The 19,065-nt window shown below is 36.7% G+C and overlaps 1 non-coding gene across 1 annotated transcript; it reads right to left on the bottom strand.

Annotated features, from left to right (window-relative positions):
* Positions 1-18,535: 18,535 nt before the first annotated feature.
* Positions 18,536-18,608, bottom strand: TRNAK-CUU (transfer RNA lysine (anticodon CUU)). The gene has a single exon. It is a non-coding gene; the product is annotated as a tRNA-Lys (tRNA).
* Positions 18,609-19,065: the final 457 nt, after the last annotated feature.

The raw sequence follows: 19,065 nt of genomic DNA, 5'->3' as shown, positions 1-19,065 counted from the left end.
GCTATTTGAATTCAATTTTCTGAAGGATGTGCATCCATTTTTTAATTACATCAGGCTCTTGTTCCAATTAAACGAATTATACTTAAGATCTAGAATTTTTATTAACAATATCACTGACTAAACAATTATTTTGTCATTCAGATCTATTTTCTTTGCTTTTAAGTAGATAAAACTTATTTCAACTTGTTCCCAAGTCGGAACAGCTGGAAGTATTATCCACGAAAATTTTGCAAATTTTTCTAGTAGAGCACCTACTTCAAACTAAGCATCAGCTAAAGTAAAGAACTCGGAAAAAAATAAAGTAGCGAATGCAAAACCCCCTTAAATAACACCCGATTACTATTCTGTCTTTGAACAAATTTTAAAACTAAGGTTAAATATTGTAATTACGTAATATTTTATTGTATATTGTATATCTCACCCCGCAGTCCTCTCCGAAAAAAAATCTTGCGTACGCTAGTGCCTTCAAATGTAGGAGATATATATATATATATATTATATTTTAAGGCATTTTTCTAACACCTCGAAAAGGAACAAATTGGTACAAGTATTCAGTCATAACTTTTTACTGGTTAAAGATACATCAAAAAAACCTTCACCATGCATTTCTCGTGAAATTCTAGCCTGATTTGATATATCATATCACCCCCTTCCCATTTAAAATTCTGAAGTTGAATTCAAGATGGCCGCCGACCGTGCGGGTGGCGTCAATGTGGTTCCCCCTTGGCCTGGCAACGATTGGTCCTCACCATTTCCATTTTGCGCGCTGCAGTGGCCTTGTACCGAGGGTGTTAAGTGACTTTTTGAGCCACCCTGTAGTATTTACAAAGACATTTTGGTTTAGAGAAATCATTTCTAGTATTTTAACGCTGTACAGGGTCGATATATTACCATTACACTTCAATGTCTCTTACTCTAATTATTGTAAATTCAGCATAGTTTTGTGAAAGGCTAGTCAGATTTTGATCTCGATCATTTAAAATATTGGTCAAGGTCTGTGTAGTCTGCACCATGCTTGAATCCGTGCCCGTTGTGGCGCTAGTTACCGACCACGAGGAAAAGTGACCTAACATAACCCACCGTGTATTATTTCGCACACAGTGCACAAGTCCATGCTCAAATGGACCTGTATGCTCTGCAATGGTAGTCTTGTGTAAGCAGTCGTCTTTTTTTAGCCTCTCCACTCGCGGATCGAATCCTGCGTGCTCGCGTGTTACGCACCGAACAACAAATGTATTTACAGCTAATGACATTATCGTCGCGTTCGAATTGAACACCGTACTGCACTCGAGCCTCGGGCGGTTAATTCCGGCGATTTGTTATCCACAAACACTGACAGCTGCTGATTAGAGGTCTTATGAAACCACATGACAAATAGCCCCCACCCCACTTCATAACCGATGCATTAAACTTGGTGATCGGTTAATTTAGCAATGACGTTGGAACGTTGGGAAACTATTACCTGTGCGGCGAGGGTTGAGCCTGCAATCTGAAACCAGATTGAATTACTACACTGGGTGGTTGGTGATATAATGACTTTTCTCCCCCCCCCCCTTCTGCCCGCCATGAAATATTAGTTGATAGTTAATAACAATTGGAAACGGTTTAATATTAGCGTCCATAAAACAGAGAGCATAATTCGAAAGCTTTACTGGCGTTGTAATTATTCTTTACGTTATCAACAAACACAATTTGAATACTCGGACTGCGCTTCGGGGAAATGCCGTTATGACGTGGTAAGCAAGGTTTTCTGGTATAAGTTCGCAATGATTTTAGTAATGTCTTTTTTTTAATATCACTATATACGATGTCGAATATTCAGAACAAAAGTTTCTTCTTTTTTCTTTTGAATAGAGTACAATCACAGGATTATAATTCATATAGTTATGCAAACAAATTTTATTCCCTATTCGCTATTTTAAACTGTTGAGTGAATACAAAAGGTATAATGTTGGTCAGTTGATTCATTGATTTAACTCTTACTATATAGTACATTTTTTGTACTATAATTGATAAAAAGACCTCTGCACACTGGTGATTTTTTTATAACTAGCTAAAACGTTTAGTTGAAATTTTTTATAGCCAAAAAAGTTTGGTTGAGATTTTTGGTAACCAAAGAAGGTTTAGTTGACATTTTTGTAACCAAAAACGTTCAACTATTTTGCTAACCAAAAACATTTGGTTGAGATTTTTGCTAACCGAAAACGTTTGGTTGAAATTTTTGCTAACCGAAAACGTTTGGTTGATATTTTAGGTATGATGATTTTTATTTCTAAAACATGTTGGTTTGTTGACAATATTAACAAATATGTGCTCCTCAGCGCCTATTCTACAGTCATTCTAAGCACATTTCATGTTCTGCTTTTGACTCCAACGTTTCGGCTTTGTCTCTAAAAGTGGATTATTATGTCTAGAGCCTGGATTTTTTATGTAGCACTAACGTACAAAATATTTGTGTAATAAAATATGCTGCACATTGCAACAGGTATAGTGATGAAGTCATGGGGTGATCTCGCCCGGAAATTATAAAGCCCCCCACCACCCCCGCAGAAAAATTTCAGTAACCTGGCAGCACTCGGACAATAGCTAAAAAACATTTGACAAGCATGTTTACTTTGGATTTATTTCATTCACTTTAATTTAACGTAGAACGTATTTTTTTCTGTTTTTTCATAGTACTGTAATTTGAACTAATTTAGTCCTCTTTATTATTAAAAGTCAAAGTGACGAACGAATTTAAATTATCGTCCTTTTGATAACTGCTAAATTAAGAAATATGATGTATCAGGATACGCTTCAAGTTTATGTGAAGGTGTCAACCAGTGTCGGTGATTAGGGGGACTAGGAAGGGCAGTTGCCCCCCTCTTTTTGCCACTTTTATCAAAGCACTCTGCTAAACCTTATCTACCAAGGGAAAGAAACTGTCCTTATGCCCCCCTAGTAACGACACTTTGCCCCCCAGTTTTGGAACCCAAACGCCGCCACTGGTATCAACTGCTGAGGGGGACGAGGAACCCACAGAAAGTTTCATTCATAGAATGATAGTTAATTAAACCTAATTACACTTAATTTAATTTAGTTACATATCACAAGTATGGGGCAATTTTAAAATGCTACAAGCATTATAATTTGTGATGCCTACGACATCGCCCCTGTGAAGTTTCATGTCCCCCCGGAGGAAAGTAGCTGGATTCAACTCTTCATATAGGGGTGGAGCCACGGTCCCACCGTCTCGGCCATTCATGGGTGATGTGATCAGCACCACGCCCCGACCTAAAATTCATATTTATTGTGCATTCTCATTCACATAAGTGTTTGAGAATTGTGTATTTGGCAAAAGTTAAGTGGAAGTAGCGATTAAAATCTTTAATATTTTACAAAGGTCTACGCATTTTAAAGAATTCATTTCATGGTTTTCAAATGATAACCAGAACGGGGAAATTTTACTTTGTGGCGAAGAAGTTGCCTAGCTACCAGGGGTCCCAGGTTCGAATCGTAGGGATACGTCCTTCCTTCTGTTTGTTCCCTCGTTTAGGTATTTCATTTTGTATGTCCTCGAAAATATCCCAGAACATGGACGGTGGTATCCTAGACAAAAATCTTAAGCATTCCACTTGTTAGATCCCCAGTGACTTATCCTAGAACACAATCCTGTATTCTGGGATTTCCTCAAACTTGATTAGTATGCTGTGCATAAGCAATCAAATGTAAAGTACAAGTTAAATAAATATATGATGTTCAACGCTTGAAGTGGAAAATGTTGTCGGGGGGGGGGGGTTGGTCGAGCCTAGGGGTCAGCTGGGGGGGGATGCTCCTATGGTTCAACATGGTGACAATCATACAGCTGCGAAAAGTTTATTAGCTGGGGTATACCATTCACCAGTATGCACCTCCACTTCGAACACTGATGATGATGATGATCAAAAATAATCGCATAGACATAATAATCTACTCCTGACAGTGGCGAACCAGAAGTTACAGTTGGGGGGGGGGGGGTCGTGTACCTGACCTCACCGAGAATCAATCCTCACATCCACTTCCAGTTTCATGTAAACAATACATGGTTCTGTTAGCACCTTTTTCTTGCAAAAATGGGTGTTCGGGATAGGGGTATAGTAAACTGAACGATCAGACAACAGGAGTAAAATAAATAAACGAAGAAACAAAATCCCATTCTCTGCAGGGGTCTCCAATTCGATCCCCTTTTGAGACATTTTGCAGAATGGCTCTGATCCAATTTTAAGGTGTGGGTCCAGTTCAGATTAGCCTATCATGAGGAAAAAGTGGGCTTAAATCATGCTTATAAAAAAATATTATCGAACCTGTTAAACTTGGTGATAAAAGACAAATCAGTTGAGTCTCGAAAAATATCAGGGTAATGATATATATAAAAAAACTGGCAGTTACGAGGGGCAATCGTCCCTCGTCCTCCCGGTGGATCAGCGCCTGACTCCTGAAGAGGAACTCAAAACAGGGGCAATGCTTAATAAAAAAAAGTCCAATACAATTCAACAAACTTTTCTTCTGTAGCTATACCAGGGTAGATGAAAATGCTGGAAAATCATGATTCTTATTTAAAAAATATTTTTTTAAATCGTTTTTTTAAAAAATTAAATATTTTTCTTTCTTTTTTAAAAAATTACTTCTATGATTTTTGGCACCATACATATAGCCTATGTACATATAGAAAGGGTTTTTCTGGTAAATGGCCCTGTAAAATATTTGAAAAGTTTGAATAAAGCAAATAAGAAATTATATGTAAATATATTTTTTTCTGTTGCTGATACTGTATATATGAACCTACAATGGAAATGTTTGTTGAGTGTGTTAAATGAAACTATAATAAGCAGTACCTTTTCTTCCAGTAAAAATAAAACTTTCCGGATGTATTATATAATTGTAACTTTAACTATTTTTTACAGTCTTTGTAGCTGAATTTTGGCAATATTTATTACTGATAAGTTTGCAAAATATCAGCTACCATGTTTATTTACAAATAATGACACTGTTTACGGTTCAACATGATTTTGTATATTATTCTATACAAAATGTTTGCTATTTTTGCCCACGAAAATTATTGAATTTTAAATCAAGATAAATTTAAGTGTATTTACAGCTTCATCCCATCAATACATATATTTGTTTCCTTTCTTTCCCTTTCTTGAAGCCTAATAAACACCATTAAATGATTACGAGATTAATGTACATTCACCAAAAGTATTTCTGATATCTACAAAATACTTTTGTACATTATTCTATAAATTATTTCTTTAAAGTGATTTAAATTAGTAATTTTTAAATAAAGATCACTTGATTTAAATCATCCTAATTTTTAAATTAATCCACATTTGTTGTATACTAACTTCAAAACATTATTCTTTTTTTTTCTTTCCGCTCTTTACATTACAGAATTTCTCTGTCATGCTTCAATTGTGTAATTTCCATATTTGTCGTGATGTTACCTATACATCCTGTCTCCTATTTTGGAACTTCAAGTTGAACACTGGTGAAATAACATGTTTTGCCAGCCGCCTGGTGTTCAGTGTCTGTGGTGGCATCGAAAAGAACTATTTATGGGAGACTAATATCATCTTCAATAGGAGCAACATGTTTTGATTTATCCTCTGCAGCTTACAAATTGTTGCTCTGATATTTGCAGTTCACGATCTCCATCAAAACTAACCTGCGTAGGTCTCGCTCGACACGAAAGTTAACTTTGGGAACGCTTCTGGCAAGTTTAATCCCATAATAAATTCACCAGTTTTGTGTTCCAACCGTGTAGATGGCAGCACGTGATAATTTGGAGAGTGTTTAACATCTAACTCACGCGTAACCCTCAATTTCATTGCGTCTTATTATGCAAGTATTTGATGGAGTTGTTGAACAAAGCCCATTTTGTTCTGCTAGATCGCTAATCCGACATCTGACAGAAGACAATTACGGGGTTGTGTGTTCCCTTCTGTTGGATTCTCGCCCTAGCCCCCTCCACCTTTCCCACTTCCCCAACCCCGCCAAAAAACCACCCTTCTAGACTTCTCAGGGTGGGTTGAGAACGCATTACCCAACTGTCACCAAAATTAGCTTCCGCTTCGTTACTGTTGAAATGACGTCACACGAGAACAGTTACAATCCTGTTATTGTGCCGTGGCGCTGGCTAAAGCCTTGTTTAAATCAGTGGCTGTGTTAAGACCGAAAACAAGATGAAACTTCCGAAATGTGACAGCTATTTCGACTGTTCTTTTTTACTAGTAGTAAACGTTTATAATTTCACCCCGTTACTTAGTAAGCTACTCAAGCGTTAAACTCGCTTTGAAGTTCTGACTGGTAACAAGATAATTTACGAAAGTAGAGTATGATTCACAAATATTACGAGATAAATTGCCAAGGGCCATGTGTCGTTCACTTTGTGTTACGTAATACGAGGATTAAAAAATGAAACAAAAACTCCAAAGGACCAGTTGATAACATTTGTACTACCATGAGTACAGTGGGATGCATAAGTATTAGCAAACAAATTGTCCATCACCGTGTTTATTCTGTTTATTTTACGCAATGATAGCTTTAAGAACTGAAACAAAGCACCAAACAAGCTGCTAAAAGTCTCTGCACCAGCATACGTACAGTGGGATCTATGAGTTACCGTGCAAATTGTCCATGACTATTTGCATTAATTCTTCTCTCACATCCTATGTGTTTTTAAGCGATGGATTTTTATGCATGTTGGTGCAGAAGTTAGTGTTGTGAGTTATCTTTTAATTCTTGAAGCTCTTATTGGGTCAAATAAAGTGCACGCACATGGTGATGGACGATTTTTACGGTAATACTCATGGATCCCACTGTACAACCCCAGTCACTATAAACGCTTAGGATGGTGCAAGAGAAAAAATAATGAAAATGGTCGTGGACATTTTGCAGAGCAATTCTTGTGCATCCCACCGTACATTTTCATTCCTCAGGAACACGAAGGATGCAAATAAGAAAGAAAATTAATAATTAATAGTGGTGGACAATTTGGGGGGTAATATTTTTTTAATGTTGAAAAACATGAGACTAGAGCAAATTTCCATTCATAATGTCCTATTACATTAAATCTTACAGAAGGTATGAGAGAAATAAAAAAAATAGAGTTGAATTCCTTGTTTTAAGCCCACTGTACAGGGTTTGTCCGGAAAGAAACGAGCCCCATTTGTCTGTGAAGCGACTGTACAGCGCCGAGCGGTGTACCGGTGAAAACGAGTGGGAGGACCTGAAGCTTTCCAGCGGTACCGGGGTTAGTCGCAAGGGGTGCTCGTTCGGCGGCGCAGATCGTATGCGCAGTTGTCCGTGGATGCATGACGTCACCATCGAAACACACTGCACGGAAAAGGCTGGTTCCTTATGCAAATATTGATAAATTTGACAACGAATATCTTCTAAAATATAGTAGCAAGGGAAAAGTTACAACTTTTACTGTTAAGATTCATCCTTTCTAATCAATTTATCACAAAGTTGATTCAAATGTGTAAAATGGTTTTCAAGAAATCGTGTTACGAAGGAACCCCTGTTTTGTTCTCTCCAGGCTTCCAATGTAAGGGAGTTTCTTTTTGCTCTATGTTTTGAAATAAGATTATTTTGTTCTTGTCAACTGAAATCATGCCTAAATGCTATGGAAAGCTGTGAAAACTATTACCAGAAAACTAACGGAAGAAATCTAAAATATCACAGCTTGATTGATATAAAAAAATGCGAGATTGCCCATTTTTGTGAAAAAGGCATTGTGCGAGATCTAAAAGCAGAACTTTATAATATTGTATGTAAATGTAAGGGTGTAATAAACGTGACTGCTTCCCAGGCACGTATCCAAGGGGGGGGGGGCTTATGGGGCTCAAGCCCCCCGAAAGTTTTCGGTTTACACTAGATAAAATTAGATTTTTTGTTTCATGTGGTGTCAAATAAAATAATGTGACGTTAATTTAAGGAGAGAAATAATTATCGAGGCAAGACGGAGAATATTCTATAACCCTGTTATTGGTAACAGCTCGTATCCAAGGTGGGAATCAGGGAGCTCAAGCCCCCCTTCAGAAAATTTTCAGTTTACGCTAGATAAAATTAGGTTTTTGGCTTCTTGAATAATATGGTGATAATTTGAGAGATAATTATCGAGACAAGACGGAGAATGTTCTATAACCCTGTTATTGTTAATAGTGCGTATCCAAGGTGGGCATAAGGTGTCTCGAGCCCCCTCCCCCAGGAAATTTTTCAGTTTACACGAGATAAAATTAGGTTTTTGTCTTCTTCAATAATGTGACGATAATTTAAGGAGATAAATAATTATCAAGGCAAGACGGAGAATGTTCTATAACCCTGTAGTTGATAATATTGCACGTAAACTTTTCTTACGCTTTCGGTGTTGTCGTAGCGAACTTGAACGCTATGTAGAAGAGACTTGTCAGCATTTGGAAGCTGCACAACAAAGGTAGCGCCGCAGGTAGGGCGATTCGGATTCATTGAATTTTTTTAATCTCTGGAAAGCGCGAGAGGGAACGTTCTTGAAAAAGAGAAGGAGTCGAACTACTGGCAATATTTACGAATCGTGATATCTGCGAAACGTTCTAGAATATAATGAGGATATTAATACGCGACTTCAATTTCCCGGTTGATCTGTACAACAGAATAGGTGGAGACTTCAGAGGTAAGTGTGACAATTCATACAGTCGATTAGTGATCAGTCAGTGTCCATTGGTTGCTATATAAGATCTAGTGATTCGAAAATGAAATGGACTAAATACCGTAAAGTAACGAAGTCTACCACTAGTTCCAGTTCGGTCCCAAAGCTAAAAACATTGAAGACAGCGAAACTTCGAGTAGTGCTACGAGTAGTTCGGGTCGAAAGACGAAGAGATCGAAGGTCTCTCTCTCTAAAGTGAATATTTTGGCAGTATCGGGCTGGGCATTGGAGCGATTTATTAAAAAAGAAATAAGCTGCACAGATCAACTGAAAATCAAAGTTTTGAGTGATGATTTGGTTGTGTCAGGGCCAAATTTTGTGTATGCAGTCCGAGAATTTCATGGCATAAAAAAATACTTTTGTTTAAGGCTACTGGGTTCGACACACACTCAACAGACAATTTTGGACACTTGCGAGTGCTTAGGCATGAATATGAACAATTTGGTGGGTTTCGGCTTTTATAAGAGCTGCAAACATGGGAGGACAAGACACATTAGTGGTGTTCAGGCTCGAATGAGAGAGAAATATTCGTGAACTGTTTGATTTCAGTTCCCAGCACACAGTTTGAATCTTGCGTTGTCGAGTGGATTGTGCATTCCGTGCATGTGTAACATCTTCGTAAAAACACTTCTGGTACATAGATGTTTTGATGCCTGATGAGAAGAAATGGACAAACATACATACTGAGATGGTTCCGGCACACAATATTAATGCATGGAAACAGAGGAGTTGAGTGGTAGAAAATGTCCCAATTTCACGTTCTGATTAAAATGACAGCCTTAAACAGTGGCGACGATTTAGGAGTTAGTTGCTCCCCATTCTTTTGCCTCCACACTATCACACTATGGCCTCTTAATGCTTGTCTCCTTGTCCCCCCCCCCACACACACACATTTTGGACCTGAACGCAGCAGCTACGGCTCAAAGGGCAGTGTAGGTACTCCGGAAGAAGGCTCGGAAATGGCAGGCTTCAGAAGTTAACTCATCCAAATTAAATTAAACAGGTATGTGCTCTCTCTAAATTTAAATCATAGTTCACAAATAATTTGATTATAAGTTTTAAAAGTATCTGTTTTATTTAATAGCGTATTAATTGGTGCATTCTTCTCCAGCATAGCCATAGGCAGTGACTACACTACGGGGGGGGGGGGGCAGGAACGCCCCCCAATTCTCGTTCGACAATTTCTCTCTCTCTCTTATCTGCCCCCAGTAAAACGACAAAATAAATAAATGAATGAATGCTCTTTTAGCCAAAATATGCATTTTTGTGTCGTATGTAACGGTATAATAAAAATGATTGCCCCGGGAAAATATGATTTACCCCTCCATCTTTACTATTGCGCTGTTACTAGCTACAACATATTTTGATTTCTATTGTTCCCACATATTTATTTTAATTTTAGTATTGTGAATCATATTCCACTGTGTTACCTCACGTAGCCCCCCCCCCTCCCACACACACACACACGTACGACTTCAGTTGTACGTTTTAGACTAAGCTTGTCAAATATCCACTTATATCTTTGTATTCTTGAGCCATTTAAAAAACAAAATCATTTCGCCCCTTCTTCTGGACTATTTCATAGGAATGTTTTCCCACTGGAAGCCCCTTTGCAGATCGAGATCCGGGGCTATAGCCTTCCCAAGCCACCGTCCCCTCCAAATACTCTCTTGACCTCATGAAAGACAAATATATGTATTTCTACGAAATATTAATTTGACTTGGCAGTTTCTCTTTTCGAACAGGAATAAGTTTTAAATTTTAATAGCTTATAAATTTACACTATCAATTTTGAGTAAAGGTTTTGCGTAACCCTAAAAGTACATTTAGAGACTGCAAGGTCAACTCTCGATATTTCAGATATATTAATAATTTTCATCACAATGTCTTGTAATAATTATTTGTTACTTCAATAACTTCCTCGCAAATGTTTCTCGCATATTAAAACATAGATGACAATTTCTGTTGATTTCCTTGTAATGCTGACCTCCGTGGCGAAGTGGTTAGCACAACGCTTTACGATGCCAAGGGCCCCCAGGTTCGAATCCCCGCCCGGGCATGGGTCTACTTTCCTTTCTTCAATTTCATCATATCATCACGCATCCTCATCTTTGCGATTAGCCATATGTGACAGATAAGCGAAGTAAAATAAACTAAGTCTATTAATCAATTATTTTTTTAAACTCTTTAATTCTTCTTTAGCATGCCACGTTTTTGTTAAAATTATATTACGATTTGTAACATGACAAAATTCTAAAGGAGAACACGCAACTTTCTTTGTAGCGCATCGGTCAGAAAGTTTCAGGAATATGGATTTTCAAAATACATTTTTTCACATGTACTTTGCCCCTTTTTAAAAGTAGCGCGTTTTCAATTATGTTACTAATCATTAAAAGGATGCCTCAATACCATCTTGGAGGATGACAATTAATATTTTCCCCCTCCTAAAAGTAATAATATACTTTCGCTCTCTGAATCTCCCATATAAATGCTAGGGGCCGTCTGCTTCAGCCGAGCTCACTGCTTCTCCGGTGACGTCACGCGTTCGTGCAAGATCGGCAATCTTCGGATGGCTTTACCTAATCTCTATATTCCTTGGGTTAGTCGCCTCAGTGCTCTCGGCGAGTCAGGACGTGCTGCGGTGTGAACCTCTGTGCAGTGACCTGTCGTACTTACGATGGAGAAAACGTTAGAGCAACGTTACGCGTTGAAATTTTGTGTCAGGCTGAAGAAGACGCCAAAGGAATAGTACGACATGCTGAAGGAAGCCTTTGGGGATGACTGCATGTCCTATTCGCAGGCAAAGAAGTGGCACAAAGCGTTTCGAGAAGGTCGGGAAAACGTCAACGACGAGGTCCGTTCCGGACGCCCCTCAACATCGCTAACGGAGGAAAATGTCACCCGTGTGCGCGAATTGCTCAACACAGATCGTCGAATGAGTGTTCGTATGATGGCTGAATAGTTAAACATGCCGAAAACCGTTGTCCATGAGATTGTATCGGAAAAATTGGGCATGCGGAAAATTTGTGCTAAACTTGTGCCGAAAGTGTTGACCGACGCGCAAAAAGTGAATTTCGGCGAAACGTGTCAGGAACTGAAACAACTTTGTGAGGATGATCCAAGTTTCCTGGACAACGTTATCACTGGTGATGAATCATGGATTTTTTAATACGATCCGGAATCCAAGAGGCAGAGCTCCGAGTGGAACACAACATCGTCGCCGCGCCAGAAGAAAGCTCGCATGTGCAAATATCGAGTCAAATCCATGGTCATTGTTTTCTTTAATGCAAAGGGAATCGTGCACCACGAGTTCGTCCCCGCTGGCCAGACTGTCAATGCTCAGTTTTACAAGGGAGTGCTTCAAAGACTGAACGCCAGGGTCACCCGAGTCCGAAAGGAGTTCCAAGGGTCATGGAAACTGCATCATGACAATGCGCCCTCTCACACCGCCTTTGTTGTGACGTCCTACCTGACCCGGATCGGCGTACCAACGGTTCCCCACCCACCCTACAGTCCCGACCTAGCCCCGGCTGACTTCTTTTTGTTCCCTCGATTGAAACGGGTGCTTAAAGGACATCATCTGGGCACTGTGGAGAACGTCCAAGCAACCACGACGGCTCTTCTCAAGGACATCCCCCCCGAGGAGTTTCAAAAGGCCTATAGAGCATGGACATCGCGCTGGCAAAAGTGTATTGATGCACAAGGAATGTACTTTGAGGAATATTAAGTTTTCGTATGTGTACGATCAATAAATTGTGTTAAAAAAAATGAGGCTCGTAACTTTCCGGACAAACCCTGTATGAATAAAAATAGACATAATTCAACTGACAAATAGTACAATCAACACAACCATACATTGTTCCAATTGATCCAGAGACAGTCACACTGGGATAACGCCTGATGCTTGACTGCTCAATTTAAGCCTGCTTTTTTATTTAGTGTCGCTTTTCTGCCACATTTGGCTAATCGTGACGATGATTATGAGTGATAATTAGAAGAACTTGATAAAATGACACACAAAGAACATCCTTGCCCAAGCTGTTATTCGAACCCGGGAACTTCGGTCGCTAGGTGGAAAGTCGATCACTTAACGCCTTTGAACATCGCGCCGGCAAAATGGCAAGCTTATTACTTAAATATAAATGTCACCATTTATCAGTTCTGAATTTATGGATATTTTTGGAAGATATCCATTATATATTGTGATTTCGTAACTCCGTTCAATAACATACACATTCTCTGAATTGGTTTGATGTCTTAGAATTTAGAATAATAATTCTTTTCGCGGTCTTACTTTATTATGTGAAAGATACAATTGAATCTTGGTGAGATGTGAGATGTGAGGAGTGTATTTTATATTGTTTTGCAGTTTATGTAGAAAAAGTAATTGATGAACGTGTCTTTGATTTTGTAAGGTATCGAGGTTGAAATACCTTTCTAACATGTATTGATCCCTATATTGAAAAGTACTTGCTAAATGTAAAAATCTGGCATGCAAGTTAATGTTACGTGTTCTTCCGTCAGGTGGCTCTAGATAAGTGGTGGCTAATTTCAATTATTTCTCCTGAAACTTAAAACTGTTTTATCGAACGTTTTAGGAGTTGAAGGCAAAATATTTTTTTTTAATTACGTAAAGTACTGCGATACCTTAGGCAATTATTTATTTATTTGCCTGGCTCAACGAGACTAAATGCCGAAACACACTGACACTATAATAGGGGCAAACGCAGCCCACAGCCACTGGCGTTTGCAGTAACTAATGGCGGCATGTACGGCTTCGGCAGAGATGATCTACTGGTAAGGATATATGCTGTTATTACTCTTTCTGCTGAGCAAGAAGAAAAAGTGTTCATGTTCATTACCTGTGGGTCAGCCGGCATGCATTGCAGATGGTGACGAGACGAGACTTGGGGGTGTCTCGGTCTCGTTTCGAGTTGTAAAAGCCTGTCACGTTCTCGGCCTCCTTTTGGCTTATAAACATTCGTTTCTGCATCGTCCCGTTCTCGTTTCCAATGAATGACTGAATGCATTAATTAACATTTTTAGGTGCGTCGCCACTTCAGGCCATTTTGCACCCTTCAATATATTCGGGGAAATATCACCTTAGGTACCTAAAATTCTGACTTAAGAGATTAAAACAAGGGGTATAAAAACCCCTTGGGAAAAATAAAATTTGAAAGGTAGTAGTAGAGATCCCCGCCAGTGGATGTTTGTGCCCTCGGGCGTTTAATATTCGCAATTAATTTGCACGTACTTATAACTAATTTGCACGGGTTTTAATTAATTTGCATGTACTTAGAATACTTTACATTTATGTATTTGCATGTTTATAACTTTTATGAATATATAATTATTTATTTTATGAAAAATATGTATATAGAAGGTAATTAGAGGTACTAAACGCTATGCATATGGTTTTATATTTCTTACTGCAAAGTATGTAATGTATAAATCGATAATATTAATGTTTATAATATTGAAAATAAGAGTTTATGGTTTATGAACCGCTATGAACGCTGGTAATGGTACGAAAGAAGACGGTCCCGGTACTCGAACCCGCGATATGTAATATTATTAATTAGTACTATGTAATAATGTATGTTATTGTGGTATGAAACACGATGGTACGAGATGCTAGACAGAATACTGTCTCAGAATCTCGACTCGGCGGTGAAGGTAGACGAGAAAGGAATTTGGGGAAGTGCGGTGAAGGTAGACAGAGAGAATGAATTAATATTCCGCGCAGGTAGAGGAGAAAGGAATTTGGGGGATGTGCGGTCAAGGTCAAATGACGTCAGAACGTCAGAACAAAGAAGGAACCTGATTCACCAATCAGAGAACGCGTCGGTAGGTTTTCAGAACCGGTTTTTCCAAGGTTAACCAGTACGCAAGAACAGGGGAAAGCTATGCAATACTGTAGGGCAGGGGAGGGATTCAACCAGACAACAAAGGATGTCTGAGAATGCGCAGCAACGGTCAAATTTCTGAAGCTATGCGTTGCTTGTAGAACCGGTTTCCGCCGCCAATTAATATTCAGCTCAGGGTTGCCCCAAGGCACAGGACGCTTTAGCGCGTCGTTTTAGGCTAGAACGCTTGCATGTCAGAACAGGTTTCTGTCTAAGTAAGCCAAGGTTACCGAGAACACAAGAAAAAAGGATTTTTGGATACCCAATTAGATTGGAGCGAGAATTTTACCTTGAACAAGGAGAACGAAGCGTAAGGTTTCTTTTATCTGTACTAGGAAGAAGGGAGAGCTATCAGGCACTGGGCCTACAGTTTTCACTATTTGCTTTTATCACGGGGTATCGAACCTAGGACCTATTGATTATTGACTTAGATAGTAAATTTATGTTACTGTGTGCTATTTAACATAATATTGAGTTTATTTTTACCAAACTTTGACTTTATGTCAAACATTTTCCCAGCTTATCCTTATTTCTTCTCAAATAACACAATTTAAACGATTCTAGCAAGAGTTTTTATATATTTTCAACACACAAACTGTGTTCTTCAATTTTTAATTGTTTATTTTTCAAGTTTTGGACACACAAAGTGTGTCTTGGCAACTTTTAACTAATTATTTTACAACTTTGTTAGGCAACATTTTTTTATTAAATTTTGGACTCACAAAGACATTTTTTTCAACTTTTAACTTATTATTTTACAACTTTATGTTAATTTTACCAAAATAACACTATTTATACTATTCAGGCAACATTTTTTCATTAATTTTGGAATCACAAAGACATTTTTTCAACTTTTAACTTATTATTTTACAACTTTATGTTAATTTTTACCAAAATAACACTATTTATACTATTCAGGCAACATTTTTTCATTAAAATCTGGATTCACAAAGACATTTTTTTCAACTTTTAACTTATTTACGATTTTATGTTAATTTTTTTACCAAAATAACACTATTTATACTATTCAGGCAACATTTTTTCATTAAAGTTTGGACTCACAAAGACATTTTTTTCAACTTTTAACTTATTATTTTACAATTTTATGTTAATTTTTTTATCAAAATAACACTATTTATAATATTCAGGCAATATTTTTTATTATATTTTGGACTCACAAAGATATATTTACAACTTTTTAATTTATTATTTTACAATTTTATACCTATTTTTACCAAAATAACACTATTTATACTATTCAGGCAACATTTTTTCATTAATTTTGGATTCACAAAGACATTTTTTTCAACTTTTAACTTATTATTTTACAACTTTATGTTAATTTTTACCAAAATAATACTATTTATACTATTCAGGCAACATTTTTTCATTAAATTTTGGATTCACAAAGACATTTTTTTCAACTTTTAACTTATTATTTTACAACTTTATGTTAATTTTTTACCAAAATAACACTATTTATACTATTCAGGCAACATTTTTTATTAAATTTTGGACTCACAAAGTGTGTGTTCTCAACTTCTATCTGTTTATTTCACAAGTTTAGGCTTATTATTACCAAAATAACACAATTCAATCTGTTCAGGAATAATTTTTAGTTATATTTTCGACACACAAAGTGTGTTCTCAACTTTTATTTGTTTATTTCACAAGTTTAGCCTAATATTTACTCAAATAACACGATTTGAACGTGTTTTTTTATTACATTTTGGACACACACGCACTCACACACACATCCACACACACACACACACACACACACACACACACACACACACACACACACACAGAGAGAGAGAGAGAGAGAGAGAGAAATTTTTCCAAGTTTACAGGATTATTCTCCAAGTTTACTCAAATAACACAATTTAGATGTGTTGTGAATTAAATTTTGTACACATGAAGTGTGTTTCGTCAAGTTTTACCCTTTTATTTTACAAGTTTAGGCTTAATATTACTCAAATAACACAATTTAATCCAGTCAGGAAGGATTTGTTATTATATTTTGGATGCACAAAGAGATGTTTTCAACTTTTTTACTGATTTTTGCAGGGTATGTATTAATTTGTATTTATTTTGTTTTGTATCATATATACATTTACAAATTTTTAACTTAGAGTTTAGTATTTATTTAAATCTTTTCAAAAACACTAAAGAAAAAGTACTTTTAGCTAAAATGTAAGCCACAGAATATATTATTATTATTATTATTATTATTATTATTAGGGTTTACTGATTTCCACTATGCTATTTTTGGTTCTGTATTTCTATATGTATTTATTTAGGTCAGGTTACGCCTGCTACGTAGGAAAGTTTGTTTATTTTAGAGTTTGCTGAGTATTTTGTTACTCTTATACTAGGTAAAGTTTTCTAAATATATCAGGTAGGGCTCCATCCATATACTTTTGTTTTTGCTGTTTGGAGATGATGCGATCAGCATCACTCTCCATCTGCTTTTTATTTTATGTACCCAATATTATTTTGAGGCTTAGTGAATTCTAGAGCCTATTTATGCAGGAGAGAGGGCTTGAAAATTTTGATCTCAGATAACTCAACTATTTGTCAGAGTATTTTAAAGGATATTTTATATTTATTATGTGCCACTAGAATATCAAAGCTTGCTTAATTTATATGTCTGTAACGCTGTTATTGTATTTCTAGCTAAGGCTTACTGGATAAAGTACACGAAATGTTTACCTTTATACGAGGCCCAATTTTTAGTGTAACGAAAATTATTGTGTGTCTATAAAGACTGAAATTCCTTTTACCGATGGGTCCATAACTGGACGCTTACCAACATTGTTCCTTTTTTTTAAAAAAAAAAATATATAACCATTTATCAATATATTGACAATTCACAGGACAAGACGAAGTTCACAGACGACTGACTATATGGACCATAGGTCCACTCGCTAAACTTTTTTTCTATGCTAGAAGAATAATTTAGCCTTATAGCCTTTTTCAAAGTATTTTTGAAGTATTACTGGTTTTTTGGGTGCATCAACACTTGGGTTATTTCCATTTGGTTTATTATACGAGGCTACAATCACTATCTGAACACTGAAATTCTCTGATTGAAACTAAAAGCTTAGGCTGTAACTAGGGACTTAGTATGTATAGCGACAATTTATAGGACAACACGAACCTTACAAAGGATTATAGGTTACGTAGGACCACACGCCAGAGCTTTGTTAATCTGCAAGAAGCACTTACAGCTAATATTACGAGGAAATTAGCTTGATTTTTACTGTTTCACGAGAATGCTATCTTTTATACACCCAATATTTGCTTTTTCAAGTAACTACTTGTACCAGAAGCACTTACAGGCCAACTCTAACTAGACTTCGACTTATTCTATATAAGGTTCTAAATTTATAAAGAACTATGATTGTGTATATTTCTGAGGAAGTACGCAAAAGCAGATTACTCGATTAAAGTATCTGAAAAACAGACTTTTCTATGCAACTATATTTTCATTGATTGGATTATTTAACAGATCAAACAGGAAGACTGCAAAATTTATTAAATGTAGTTCTATAGTATAGGTGGTTTCAGAGATATAAAAAGAACAAATATAAGATTTTGCTGTTTTTGCTTCTGAGGCTAATCGCGACGCTAAGGGTAAATGGCGAGGAAATGTAACGGAGGAGAAACAGTCCCAAAAGTTATGGGCTGCATGTAAGTTAATACCACAGAGATATTACAGTAGGTGTAGTTTCTACCACCAGAATTTTTCTATCATAATAATACTGGTTATGCTGTACTGTTAGCTAAAGATGCTGATATTTGAGAAACTCAAAAGCTTATTTGCAAAATTTTAAGATAAATAATAATCTGTTAGACTGTAAACATATTTTATATCCATTCTGCACATGATCCGATGACAAAATTTAAAAATTGTAATCGCCCAGACAGGGACTCGAACCCTGGACAGATAGGTTAAGAGCCTAACGCTATACCAACTAAGCTATCTGGGCACAAGGTATTTTTGTCTTGAAAAGTTAGTTATGTTAAGAAATATATTGAAACATTTGAGAACACTCTTGGTCTGGTTCGACAGAGAAGGAGACAACATTTCCAAATTTTTACAGACTGGGTGTATTTTTCCACTATAGAGGCCTTCACTATATGTAATTCGAAACGCTAAAGTTCATCTAGCTTCCAAAATTGAGGTAAAGATTTTGTTTGGCGAGATTAACAAGTTACAATTATATCCAGTTACGGACAAATAAAGCTAAAACTCTCAGATTTACTGTACTAGCCAAGTTTTAGTAACATTTTCTTCACTTTAGTACAAATACCAAAGAAATAGGTATATTTTATTTATAATTTGACAAAATGTACTAGTATTTAATTCACAAAGTTAGGTAAAAAACAGTATTTTTTAAAAATATTGTTACTGCCTTCAAATGTTATGTTATTTATCCACTAACA

This window comes from Lepisma saccharinum, chromosome 8, assembly GCF_977018435.1.
Source record: "Lepisma saccharinum chromosome 8, izLepSacc3.1, whole genome shotgun sequence".
Classification (NCBI taxonomy): Eukaryota; Metazoa; Arthropoda; class Insecta; order Zygentoma; family Lepismatidae; genus Lepisma; species Lepisma saccharinum.
Note: the sequence above shows the minus strand (reverse complement) of the source record. Positions and strands in the feature narration are given on the sequence as shown.